Genomic DNA, 14,450 nt, shown 5'->3' on the forward strand with positions numbered 1-14,450 from the left:
ATGTACCACCATTACAGAGCAAATAAATTTAGTCATGTGAAATGTAAACTCCAGGTATGTTGAAACAAATACAATTTTGACAGACACTAGGAGCAGAATGGAAAAGAGTTTAAGAAGAAAAATAAAGAAATAAAAAGCTGTTGATCATAAAGTAGGAAAGATGACTGAATCCCTTATTTAAATGGTGTATTTGTAAGGTTGCACAGACAGACTCTGGTTAGAAAGCTCCAGAAAACCAGAGCTACTGAACTAAAATGTTCATCTAGAGTTGAAGCATAACATTAGGACTGCAAAAAGTCTGGCTTCATACATGTAATAATAGACTTAATTTTAATCATATAGCATTTTTTTCATACAGCATTGACTGATACTCTGGAGTGATAAATTCTTTTGTGAAAGCTTAAAGAATTTTAATTGGAATTTGATTGATTGATTTAGGCTAACATGTAGTTGTCTTAACCCTAAGCAGGTCACCCTCAACTGCCTTCTGATTATTGATTTGTGTAGGAAAATTGAAGAAAGAAGTGTAGCTGTCCACAAAAACAGGCTGTGATGTCGCTGATGAGGACTTCCATGTCAAGAGATTGACAGCAGTGTCTTGGCCCTTATAATAAGAACTCAACACTTTTTAGAATGTAGTATTAGTAGGATGACATGGTGGTTCAGTCCTTCAATGTGTCTAGTTGCTGTCTTTGACATGTCTATTTTACTTTGCACTTTTTCTCCAGTACTTTACCTTCTTTCTAATCCACACACCCACACCTAAAACTGGCCCTGATTGGAGGCATGAGTGAGTTAAGCGAGTGTCCTTTCCGATGGACCTCTGTCCCCCATTCAGAGTTGGTTTTGCCTTGTCCCTAGTGCCACTGCAACACACTTCATTAGCCCAGCAATGGAAAAAATGGATCTAAAAATTGTGGCTTTGAATTTTTCTGTTTGCTTGATTTTTTTTTTATTTTTAATAATGCATATTTCTGCTGATTATATTCACAATTTAATTTCTTTCATTTTGTCAGTAGGTTGCATTTCTTTCATAGTCCTGCACCTCAACTGTTGTGGAGAATTTTTTTTTTTTTTTTTTTGCCCAATCTCTTCAGACATTTGCATGAAAATATGGACACTCCAAGGTATTTCACTTTATTTAATTGGGACCCTGATATCCGGATATGTTTTTGTTACATAATGCATATTGGAAGTGGCTTCCAGTCAGCTAGAACTACAGGAAGTTATCCAAAACACTTTTTGAGATCTGTCTTTGGGCCTGTCCAAGTACTTTTCTAAAGAAGGATTTTGGCATTAAGTGTAGTATAGATTCTGTTTTAGGTTTAATTCCTTTGACAAATGTCCTCAATACAGTGCACATGCTCAGCTGAGACCATTTTAACTGAATTTGAGAAAGACTTTGGCACAGAAAATGCACTGGCACACTCAAACTCCTGGGGAGGCTTCTGCAGAATTAGTAAAGTGATGTACTGATTTAGGCTCTTCTAATATACCAGCGCTGCATTTCGGCTTGCTGCTTCTCTCTCCGCTTTGCTTGGTGGCTGGTTGCTTTGGAGCTTAATGGTTGATCTGTGCCTGGACAGCCTGCTTAGCTGGAGTGACATATTCTTGGGATCATTAAATTTCCTGCAAACTCTCTTGACCTTGTTAAGGGTCTGAGGGGATTGTAAGGTGAGTATCTGATGCTTTCTCATTGATCATGACTCGGATTTTAACATTTGGTCATTGTCATATAAAACCGTAGTGCTGCTCCATATAGTCAATGGTGTCTTGCTGTCCTTCTCCACACTTTTATTCTGTTAACAGAATCTCGGGAACTGGGCTTATCCCATTTGGGTTGCCAAGCTAGATCCAACATTGCATGGAATGCAAGTCCACTGAAAGGAGCACACGTTTACTAGTCCAGTGCGGGAGAAATTGGTGTGCCCTTAACGGAACATTCCGTGAACAAGCAGACTCCACTAAGACAATGATCACGCCCAGGTTTAAACTCAGGTGCCAGGAGCTATGAGGTAGACATGATTAATCTGTCCTAGTCATAGGTAAACTGTACTGTCCCTCTTTTCTTGTAGGTGCCATGGCCCTCTTCATAATTGTGGGCTGATGAAGATGGTGCCTGCTGGATGAAGACCTGAGAGAGACGGTGAACTGTAAGTGTCTCACACTTTTAAGATTGTTAATACCTACTCTCAGGACAATGTAAATTAAAACTATTTTCCATGGTAAAAAGAGCAGTTTTACTTTTTAAGAAAATGGGGAATATAATGTTAGAAAGGAGTAAGGTTTCAATGCCATGGGTCTGACATATCAAAGGCATCCATGAACTGACATCCTAAAGGTGTGTGTGCCTATGTCTGTGACTGTTCACTGCAGTGGACTGGTGTACTGTCCAGTCTCGGGTCCGGCCTTGTGGCCAGTGCTGCCAGAACAGATTATGTCACCAGTTTAAACTTCACTAAGTTGGTTTTATTAAAGTGCATGGCTGCATCAGCATCAATATCGTAGCCTAGAAAGACTGTAATATTTTGAGATTATTCCTTAGGTGCTAAACTACTTGTCAAAGGTTTTAGAACACCTCAGTTTTGAATTAAATTTAATCAGTTGAAATGAAATTAGTGACATAAAATGGTGAAATATTTACATTTAAAGTTTAGGTTAGCAAAAACTAGAAAAAAAGGAAATTTCAGAATATTGCAAATGATCCTTCCTCGGGGAACAACTAATATGTTACAACCTACAGATATTCTGCAGCAATTAAAGTAAATTAAGCCTTGCAAGTTGAAGAAAACAGTTTTGCACAAGTGTCCCATGTTCTGTTGATTACTTTAAAAACCATCAGTCTTTCTTAAAGCAGATTTGGTGCAGACTGTTACTACACCCTCTGAAGTACTGCTGAGAACTTAGGAGTTCTAAATCTTTCAACTGGTAATAATAACTAGCCAACCCGCGGCGTACCATACGCTGCATAATCAGGCCGGTTTTTTAATAATTTTTAAGCACAGGGAGAAAATTAACATTTGAAAAATCGGTAATGTAATAAATCAGCAAGAAAAGCAACATTGTAACAATGCACGGAACGAACCAACACACAATCGCCCGTGCGGCGCTCAGGCGGAGGGTGGAACGGGAGGAGAGGAGAAGGACGTCCACTCCGCTCCCTCTGTCATATTAGTCTGCTGATTTCTCGTCCAGTTTGCATTTCCTGCTCATGTGCCCACCTCCCAACTCGTCACTCGAGTCGTTGTCGTCTTTGTACAGTCCAGATGCACCTGTGACTCACGTAGACTTTTCATTGCTCTGTGCGGTTTTGGCTGCCTTTCTATATAAACTGTTCAAAAAAATTAAAGGAACACTTTGAAAACACATCAGATCTCAATGAGAAAAAGAAATCCTCCTGGATATCTATACTGATATAGACTGGGTAATGTGTTAGGAACGAAAGGATGCCACATCGTTTGATGGAAATGAAAATGATCAACCTACAGAGCCCTGAATTCAAAGACGCCCCAAAAATCAGAATGAAAAAATTGTGGCAGGCTAGTCCATTTTGCCAAAATTTAATTGCAGCAACTCAAAATTGTACGCAGCAATTTGTATGGCCCCTGTGTTCTTGTATACATGCCTGACAACATCGGTGCATGTTTCTAATGAGATGACAGATGGTGTTGTGGGGGATCTTCTCCCAGATCTGGACCAGGGCATCACTGAGCTCCTGGACAGTCTGAGGTGCAACCTGGTGGCATTGGATGGACCAAAACATAATGTCCCAGAGGTGTTCTATTGGATTTAGGTCAGGAAAGTGTGGTGGCCAGTCAATGGTATCAATTCCTTCATCCTCCAGGAACTGCCTGCATACTCTCACTACATGAGGCCAGGAATTGTCGTGCACCAGGAGCCACTGTACCAGCATAGGGTCTGACAATGGGTCCAAGGATTTCATCCTGATACTTAATGGCAGCCAAGGTGCCTTTGTCAAGCCTGTAGCGGTCTGTGTGACCCTCCATGGATATGCCTCCCCAGACAGTCATTAACCCACCACCAAACTGCTCATGCTGAATGATGTTACAGGCAGCATAATGTTCTCCATGGCTTCTCCAGACCCTTTCACTTCTGTCACGTGCTCAGGGTGATCCATAGGACTGGCGAGCTTTGTTGAGCTGAATGGCCTGTTCTCGTCTAGAGTGTTCTAATGTTCTAATCTGTAAAAAGCACAGGGTACCAGTGGTGCATCTGCCAATTCTGGTATTCTATGGCGAATGCCAATCGAGCTGCATGCTGCTGGGCAGTGAGCTCAGGGCCCATTAGAGGACATGGGGCCCTTGGGTCACCCTCATGAAGTCTTTCTGGTTGTTTGGTCAGAGACATTCACACCAGTGGCCTGCTGGAGGTCATTTTGTAGGGCTCTGGCAGTGCTCATCCTGTTCCTCCTTGCCCAAAGGAGCAGATACTGGTCCTGCTGATGGGTTATGGACCTTCTATGGCCCTCTCCTAGAGTAACTGCTTGTCTCCTAGAATCTCCTCCATGCCCTTGAGACTGTGCAGGGAGACACAGCAAACCTTCTGGCAATGACACATATTGATTGATGTGCCATCCTGGAGAAGTTGGACTACCTGTGCAACCTCTGTAGGGTCCAGGTATCGCCTCATGCTACCAGTAGTGACACTGACTGTAGCCAAATGCAAAACTAGTGAAGAAACAGTCAGAAAAGATGAGGAGGGAAAAATGTCAGTGGCCTCCACCTGTTAAACCATTCCTGTTTTGGGGGTCATCTCATTGTTGCCCCTCTAGTGCATCTGTTGTTAATTTCATTAACACCACAGCAGCTGAAACTGATTAACAACCCCCTCTGCTACTTAACTGACCAGATTAATATCCCATAAGTTTCATTGACTTTATGCTATACTCTGATTAAAAAGTGTTCCTTTAATTCTTTTGAGCAATATATAATCAACCAAGACACCCAACCGCGGTAGTAGCGAGGTGGGAGGGGGGTGTGTACAAAGTGCAGGAGCATCTAAGAAGACGCATGTTTGTCGCGGAAGCGAATTGCTGTATGTAGCGTGTAAAACAGTTTGCTATGGTTCACGCAGTCGTGCGTCGTAACCGAAAACTTGGTTTTAAAAGACTGCATACTTCATTGTGTTTTAACCTTGGTTGTAAAGGATTGTTTTAAGGATCCCATGGGATACCTCTCGCAAACCGTTTTACACGCTGCATACAGCGATTCACATCCGCAACAAATATGAATCTTCTTAGATGGTGCTGTCGCGTCCACCCATGCTCTCGAAGCACACACTCTACCTGGTCATGTGCCCGCTCGCAAGAGCAACTAACAGAGACCCACCCACCAACTGTAAGACCATGGGATACCCCTCGCAAACTGCTCTACACACTGCATACAGCGATTCACATCCGCGACATGATTTTTCTTAGATGGTCCTGTCGCGTCCACCCTCGCACTCGAAGTATACACACTGCCTGGTCATGTGCCCGGTCGCAAGAGCAACCGACAGAGACCCAGCCTAAGTCTAAGACCATGGGAAACCCCTCGGAAACTGTTTTACACGCTGCATACAATGATTCACATCCGTGACAAACATGCCTTTTCTTACACAGTCCTGCCGCGCCCACCCTCGTTCTCGAAGCATACACACCGCCAGGTCATCTGGTGCCTCTGTGTGAACCGGTCAGGCACAGAGAAGGTCAGCTGCTGAAAGAGTGTCTCGACTGTTGCAGGGCCTGCATTGGTGAAGCAGGTGAGACGGTAATGAAACAGAAGCAAAGAGCTTATTGGTTTTTAAAGACTGCTTCCTTCATTGTGTTTTAACCTCAGTTTTAAAGGATTGTTTTAAGGATCCCATGGGATACCCCTCGCAAACTGTTTTACACGCTACATATAGCGATTCACTTCCGCGATAAACATGCCTCTATGAACAATCAATGTGGCTCAGAGGTGCATGTGGACTCTACGACATACAAACATAAATGACGCCGTTTTTCATGAGTCGTCACGTCCGAGTTGGTGGCCGTGGTTCTGCGAATTGTCATCGTATCCAATGGTCTTGGAGTTGGTGGGCGTGGCTCCTTCCTGTATGCGCCATGGGCGTCTTGCTTGTCGGTGGATTAGTGAATCCACGCCCCTTCCGGCGTGCTTTCCATGGGTATCTTGCCCTAGTGAATTATATATATAGATAATACATTTTATTTATACAAGGCACCTTTCTAAGCACTCAAGGACACTGAACAAACAATAAATTAAAAAGCACATTATAATCAAAACTTAAATTATCAGAAAATACAGAAAATATAAAAATTAAAACCAAACAAAGCCACTGTAATCATAAAGAAAAAGACTTTTTAGAACATTAGAACACTCTAGACGAGAACAGGCCATTCAGCCCAACAAAGCTCGCCAGTCCTATCCACTTGTTTCCTCCAAGAAAACATCAAGTCGAGTTTTGAAAGTCCCTAACGTCTTACTGTCTACCACACTACTTGGTATCTTATTCCAAGTGTCTATCGTTCTTTGTGTAAAGAAAAACTTCCTAATGGTTGTGCGAAATTTACCCTCAACAAGTTTCCAACTGTGTCCCTATGTTCTTGATGAACTCATTTTAAAATACAAGTCTCGATCCACTGTACTAATTCCCTTCATAATTTTAAACACTTCAATCATTTCACCTCTTAATCTTCTTTTGCTTAAACAGTAATGGCTCAGTTCTTTTAATCTTTCCTCATAATTCAACCCCTGTAGCCCTGGAATCAGCCTAGTCGCTCTTCTCTGGACCGTTTCTAGCGCGGCTATGTCCTTTTTGTAGCCTGGAGACCAAAACTGCACACAGATAGATTTTAAGTTTACATATGAAAGTTGAAAATTATTCAATATTTCTAAGCTCAGTACGTGGTGAGTTCCAGAGCTTGGAAGCAGAATGGCTGAATGCTCTGCTCCCCATGGTGGTTAGACGGACAAGAGGAATGGTCAGATGGATGGAGGAAGAGAATCTAAGGTTACGGGAAGGAATGGCAACATGAAGAAGGTCAGACAGATATGGAGGGGCGAGGTTATGAATGGCCTTAAATGTTAACGGCTGAATTTTAAAATCAATTTGAAACTTAATCGGGAACCAATGAAGCTGCTGCAAGACTGGAGTAATATGGTGAATAGTAGAATAGTAATAATGTGAGCAACAGAATTCTGGACTAGCTGAAGCTTATGGAGAGATTTTTTTAGAGAGACCAAAGAGGAATGAATTGCAATTGTCCAGACGAGAAGTAACAAGACTGTGAACAGAAATGGCAGTGGTATGGGGTGTGAGGGAGGAACGGATGTGGTTGATGTTATGTAGGTGGAAGTAAGTAGACTGGGTGATGTTATTAATGTGAGATTGGAATGATAAGAGAATTATCAAGGATGACACTCAGACTCTTGTCCTGAGGTGAAGGGGAAACAAAAGAGTTATCAATAACAAGTGAAAGATTATTGGCTTTGCATAATGATTTTGTACCAATGAGGAGAAGCTCAGTTTTGTCACTGTTTAATTTAAGAAAATTTGAAGAAAACCAGGATTCCATTTCAGCAATGCAGTCAATAAGTGAAGATGGTAGAAAAGAAGAGGTGGGTTTACTAGCAGCATAACAGTGAAAATTAATGTTATATTTACGAAACATATTGCCAAGGGGAAGAAGGTAAATAATAAAAAGAAGAGGCCCCAGGACAGAGCCCTAGGGCACACCTGAAGTAACAGCGGTGGGTTAGGATGTTAAAGTTTTAAGGTGAATGAACTGAGTGCAGCCTGAAATGTAGGATCTGAACCAATCTAGTGGAGTGTGGGTAATTCCAGTCAAAGATCATCTATTAAGGAGAGCGGTATGACAAATGGTATCAAAGGCCGCACTCAGATCAAAGAGGATGATAATAGTAATTAAACCAGAGTCGGCAGCCTGAAGAAGGTCGTTGGTAATTTTAAGAAGTGCCATTTCTGTACTATGGACTGGGCTAAAACCAGAATGGAACTGTTCATATAGATTATTATGAGATAAGTAAGAGTGAAGTTGGTTAGTTACTATTTTTTCAAGAAGTTTGGAGATGAAGGGCAGATTAAAAATAGGGCGAAAGTTATTGAAGTTACTAGGCACCAGGTATTGCAGCAGTTTTAAAAGATGAAAGAACAGTACCAGTAGTGAGAGAAAAGTGAATTATAGTAGAAATATAAGGGACCAGAGAGGGGAGGCAGGCTTTAACCATTGGTAGTCTATGCCAATGATTAAAAATGCTGTTCTTTTAAATGTTTAATGCAGTAGAGTCTCCCTTAATGTTGCATTAATAGATCTGAGATTTAGATGTTACAGGTTACCAACCTTCCCAACAGAATGTTGGATTTTGTACAGAATTGTGGTGGATCTTATAGTTGGTAATTTTATTAATCTGCTCCTGCATGCTTTTTTGCATTGTGTTTATTTTAATGCTTCTTAGTGCAGCACTTTGTCGCAACCTCTGTTGTTTTTAAATGTGCTTTTGTAAATAAATAATCTAATCTAATGTAAATCAGGGGATCCTTAGCATGTCTAAAGTCCATCACCAGCTCTTTCGTCTTGCTGATGTTGAGCTGCAAGTTGTTGTCCCTGCACCACCTGACGACACATATAAATGCAGTGTGAGTTTTAAATATGTCCGTAATGCCTGGATGTCAGCTGAATGGATTACCATAATTCTTTGGATGGCTCAGTCCTCTCTGTCTTGGGGCTGTGGTCCAGTGATAACTGTTGGAAGCCAGGGCTGCTGTCTCGAGCTTCTTCTGGGGACTCTGCCTCCCACTCCTCAGCTCTGACTGCACACTTCATAACATGCACATAGACTGCATGTTCTCAACTTCTTAGTTGTATCAAATGTAGAACACGGTACACAAATGGCATCTCAACAGGCAGGACATTCTCTGGAACCACAGGAGCGGAAGGATTCTGACTGCGAAAGATTCAATGACTTGGAAACATCTAAGCCGGTGACACAGTGCATGACTTTTAGTTGGAGGGCAAGCCAGACTTGAAAACTGCAGATGACTGATTACACAACTTAGAAATTGCAGGAGATGACAAAAGAGATGAGTCTGTGAAGGCATTTCAGCAGTTTCACATTTCAAAAGTTTTGTGAGTTCACCCCTTTTTCTGTTAGCCAGTGTGTTGTATGAATGCTTTCCAGGTGCGGCAAACTCAGACACAATCTTGGCCCTTTTTTATTTTGTGTATTCTTTTGTGTTTCATAAAACATGAAACATCAGACACACAAGCCTCGCTACTGTTTGCAAGGTTTGCAATACCCGTGTTCCTTATTCTTCTTACTTGCGTTATAGCAATTGTACTTCCAGGTGAGTGTTCATTGGTTGTCGACTCTCATACGCACACAAGATTGCCCCTATGACTTTGTTAGGGCAAGTCACAGGTGGTTGGACTAAGTCACTCGTTGTGTCAGACTACACGATGCCTGTCAGTCGCAGGAGCAGGCCCTAACTACCTCCGGTTTGCTAAGATTATGCTAGTGAAGTCTGCAATTACAGATCACTGGAGGAGTCATGTAAGTTGACAGGGCCTGTAGGCAGCACATTGAAGTGGAACAAGCTGGACATGTCAAAGTCAGATTCTCAAAGCCAGTTTATTTGACACATACGTGGAGTGAATCAGTGCACGGGAAGAGATGACTAATTACAGTTGACACACTTGTTAAATACACTTGTCAATTAAAGAAGTGCATGAATAGTTTCACATCTCATGTCCTTGCAAGTTTCTGATAAACAGGACCCTCAGAGTCAGGATTCTGCTACTCTGTATTGTACTGGTTTTCTTATCAATACTTAACCTTTTCTGTTAAAGTATCAGCAGGACTGGGTCACAGAACAAGAGGCTTTAATTAAAATGTTTGCATAGAGTGCTAAAGGCAAAGGCTAACAGTTAACAAGGACAGAAGTCATTCAATAAAATCAATGCTTAATAATCTTCTTCTTTCGGCTGCTCCCATTAGGGTTTGCCACAGGTCCTGCCTGGAAGCTCTGTCTTTAACATCCTTTTCCTAATTTACCCAGCATCTCTCCTCTGCACATGTCCAAACCAACACAATCTCGCTTCTCTGACTTTGTCTCCCAACCTTCCAACCTGAGCTAACCCTCTAACGTCCTCATTTCTAATCCTATCCATCCTCGTCACACCCAGTGCAAATCTTAGCATCTTTAACTCTGTCACCTCTAACTCTGTCTCCTGCTTTCTGGTCAATGCCATCGTCTCCAATCCATATAACATAGCTGGTCTCACTACCATCCTGTAGACCTTCTCTTTCACTCTTGCTGATACCCATCTGTCACAAATTACTCCTGACACTCTTCTCCACCCTGCCTGCACTCTCTTTTTCACCTCTTCCACAATCCCCATTACTGTGTACTGTTGATATTTAAACTCATCCACTTTCGCCAACTCTACTCCCTGCATCCTCACCATTCCCCTGACCTCCCTCTCGTTTACACACATGTATTCTGTCTTGTTCCTACTGACTTTCATTCTTCTCCTCTCTAGAGCATATCTGCACCTCTCCAGGGTCTCCTCAACCTATTCCCTACTATCGCTACAGATCACAATGTCATCAGCAAACATCATAGCCCACGGGGACTCCTGTCTAATCTCGTCTGTCAGCCTGTCCATCACCATTGCAAATAAGAAAGGGCTCGGAGCCATTCCCTAATGTAATCCCACCTCCAACTTGAATGTATCCGTCACTCCTACCGCAGACGTTACCACTGTCACACTTCCCTCGTACATATCCTGTACAACTGTTACATACTTCTGTGCCACTCCCGACTTCCTCATACAATACCACAGCTCCTGTTGAGGCACTCTGTCATGTGCTTTCTTCATGTCCACAAAGACACAATGCAGCTCCTTCTTGCCTTCTCTAAACTTCTCCATCAACATCCTCAGAGCAAACATCGCATCTGTGGTGCTCTTTCTTGGCATGAAACCATACTGCTGCTCACTTCACTTCTTAACTTAGCTTCCACTACTCTTTCCCATAACATCATGCTATGATGCATCAATTTTATCCCCCTGTAGTTACTACAGGTCTGCGTATCCCCCTTATTCTTGCATATCATCCTTGCTAATCTGTTGCACTTCCTGATTCACTATCTCCACGTCATCCAACCTCTTCTCTCTCTCTCATTCTCTTCATTCATCAGCCTCTCAAAGTACTCTTTCCATCAGCTCAACTTCTCGCTTGTGGGTACATTTCCATCTTTATCCTTTATTACCCTAACCTGCTGCACATCTTTCCCAGTTTGGTCCCTCTCTGTAGCCCACCGTTCCTTTTCTCCCTACTTAGTGTCCAACCTCTCGTACAATTCATCATACACCTTTTCTTTAGCTTTCATCACCTGTCTCTTCACCTTGCACCTCATCTCCTTGTACTCTTGTCTACTTTCTGCATCTCTCTGACTGTCCCACTTCTTCTTTGCCATCCTCTTCCTCTGTACACTCTCCTGTATTTCCTCATTCCACCACCAGGTTTCCTTGTCCTTCATCCTCTGTCCAGATGTCATGCCACTTACCCTTCTTGCTGTCACCCTTACTACATCTGCTGTAGTTGTCCAGCTGTCTGGTAACTCTTCACTGCCACCCAGTGCCTGTCTCACCTCCTCCCTAAACTCAACCTTGCAGTCTTCCTTTTTCAACTTCCACCATTTCATCCTTGGTTCTGCCTTCACTCTCCTCTTCTTTTTAGTCTCCAACATCATCCTACAGACCACCATTCTATGCTTCCTAGCTACACTTTCCCCGCCACCACTTTGCAGTCTTCAGTCTCCTTCAGATTGACTCTTCTGCATAGGATGTAATCTACCTGTGTGTATCTTCCTCCACTCTTGAACATCACCCTATGTTCCTCCCTCTTCTTAAAACACAGCAATGCCCATCCTTTTTGCAAAATGCACCTTCATTCCTCTCCTTGACACCATGCCTACTCATCACCTCCTCATCTCCACTGTTCCCGTCACCAACATGTCCATTGAAATCCACTCCAATCACCACTTCCTGTCCCTTGGGTACACTGTTCATCACTCCATCCAACTCACTCCAAAAATCTTCGTTCTCATCCATTGCACACCTAACTTGTGGTGCATATCCACTAACAACATTCATCATCACACCTCCAATTTCCAGCTTCATCATCATTACTCCTAATCAATGCTTAATCAAACAGTGAAAATTACATGTAGCAGTACAAGTCAACTCTCGCCAGCAGTGGAAGAAGCAGGGGGTTCCAGATGGTACTGACCCAAAGAAAAAAGCTCTAACTGGCACAAGAACAAAAAGAGAAAGGAAAAAAGGTAAGTTCTCCATTTGAAAAAAATATTACCTTAGAAATAGAAATGCTTTGAAGCAATCATTGTTTTCCCCGAGTTATTTCAGAAGTTTAATTTTCTAATTCTGTTAAAAGTAAAGTGGTTAACTTTATTGGTTGCTAGTTGGTCTCTTTTATAACGACTAGTAGTCGCGATGTGTTCAGTTGCTCGTCTGGCTTGTCTCATTAAATCAAGGAAGTAAAATCCGCCACGATATAGTGATGCTCTCTTTCTTGTGTGCTGTGTGACTGACTGCAATTTGGTGTCCCATTAGTTTCCATTCACCTCCATCCAAGTAGATTTTACCACAAATGCCGCTCTCGGGTTTCAAACTAACGATGATTTCTTAGAACAATTAGGTTTAGTGTAACTATGGACCCTCCATTTTGGCTTATTAATGAATTAATTCAGCTGCACAGTTCAAGTTTATTGCTAATTAATACAATAAGCTGACCCCTGGACTGGACGAGGCAGGAATGATCAGAGTGCTGCTGACGACGTCCACAAAGCCGTGCACTAGCTAGCCTTCGAGTCCGCACGTATGACTCTGTTCACGTCCATCCTGATGCTGACTGCTAGATGGCACTGTTTCACTTCAGAAGTTCAGCAGTCAGCCACCAACTTTAAACTGCTTCAGAAATCCATGATGCATGGGTTGATTTTTTTTTTTTTTTGTATTACTATTTTATGTAAACCCATTTTATTTGTGTAAGGTGGTTGAGCCAGATGATCCTGACAACACTGCATGAGGCAGGAAACAATGTGGGACTGAACAGATGAAGAGCCAGAAATGTGAAGTTGCCAGTTAACCCAGTGCCGACACCATTGGAATGTCGGAGGAAAGCCCAGTGTGTATAAATAACTAGAAATCGGAAAACAAAAAGCTGGGCGTGAAAGAGAAGCATCAACCGCTCCACCACTGCACTGCCGTTGAATTAGCAGTCCACTTTTGATCCCAGTTTTTCCATTACAGATCAGTAGGGCTTAACATCCTGTCCTGTTAACATCTACCATTAGCAAGGAATGAGTCCTGGGTGGGCTCAAGTGCCAGACTTCATTTCTCAGTCCAGTGGTTATCAAACTGTGGGGACGCAAAGTAACAAAAAGGGGGGCGCGAAGATGTGAGAAAAAGAAAGCAAGAATCGAAAATATGAAAAACGCATCTATTGAAACCAAAACAAATTAACTTCAACTACATTCTGATACTAGAACAACAAATATAGAGTTAGATAAATGTCGATGAAAGTTAAGTAGGCATAATAAAATATGCATCTATGATATATCATTAATTAAAAAAGAACAAATTGGTATTAGTGGGCTCCTTTCAAAATAACGTTAGTGGGGCGCGATTAAAACTGTTATGAAAACTCGGGTCACAAATACGTAAAGGTTGAGAAACGCTGTCACGGCCCATCTTTTATTTAATCAGAACCTGCTTGCTGAGTACCTCAGATTGCAGCCTGGTCACGGTACGTAGAGATTCTGTTTGGTTTCCTTGGATTTTTTTGTTTGTTTGTTTGTTTTTTCTAACTAAGGTAGGTGATTTTCAACAACTCGAGATCAATTGTGACCCCTTGCTAGAAAAATCAGGCCCTTAACAAGCTCATAAGAAAGGAACGTAACAAAGCAGATATTCAAAATCTTCAAAAGTGCTGATAAAACTGAACTATCAGAATCTTTTAATTTAAATAATCAATCCCATCATACCCTGAGAGCAGTGGTGCAGAATAAAAGAAGTACATCCAAGCCAGGAAGAACTTTCACAGTCCAAAGAGTCGTGCAGATTTGGAATTAATTGCGAAGTTAAGCAGTCGAAGGCCGGGTTTATACTTCACGAGACCCGACGTGTGCACCAGTGAACGCTACTTCTGTTCAAGCGTTTCACTGTTTAGTACTTTATGTAAATCTAGAATATTCCACCAGATGGCAGTGCGAGATACCATCACGGTGAGAAAACGTTTGGCTTTGCTGTGTTGTGAATTGCGTGAAACGTCCATTAAATTCCGAGGACACCTTGCCACACTATCTCTAAAAAGGACGTTTAATGATTACATCCATCAATCCAGGGA

Source organism: Polypterus senegalus, chromosome 14, assembly GCF_016835505.1.
Source record: "Polypterus senegalus isolate Bchr_013 chromosome 14, ASM1683550v1, whole genome shotgun sequence".
NCBI lineage: Eukaryota > Metazoa > Chordata > Cladistia > Polypteriformes > Polypteridae > Polypterus > Polypterus senegalus.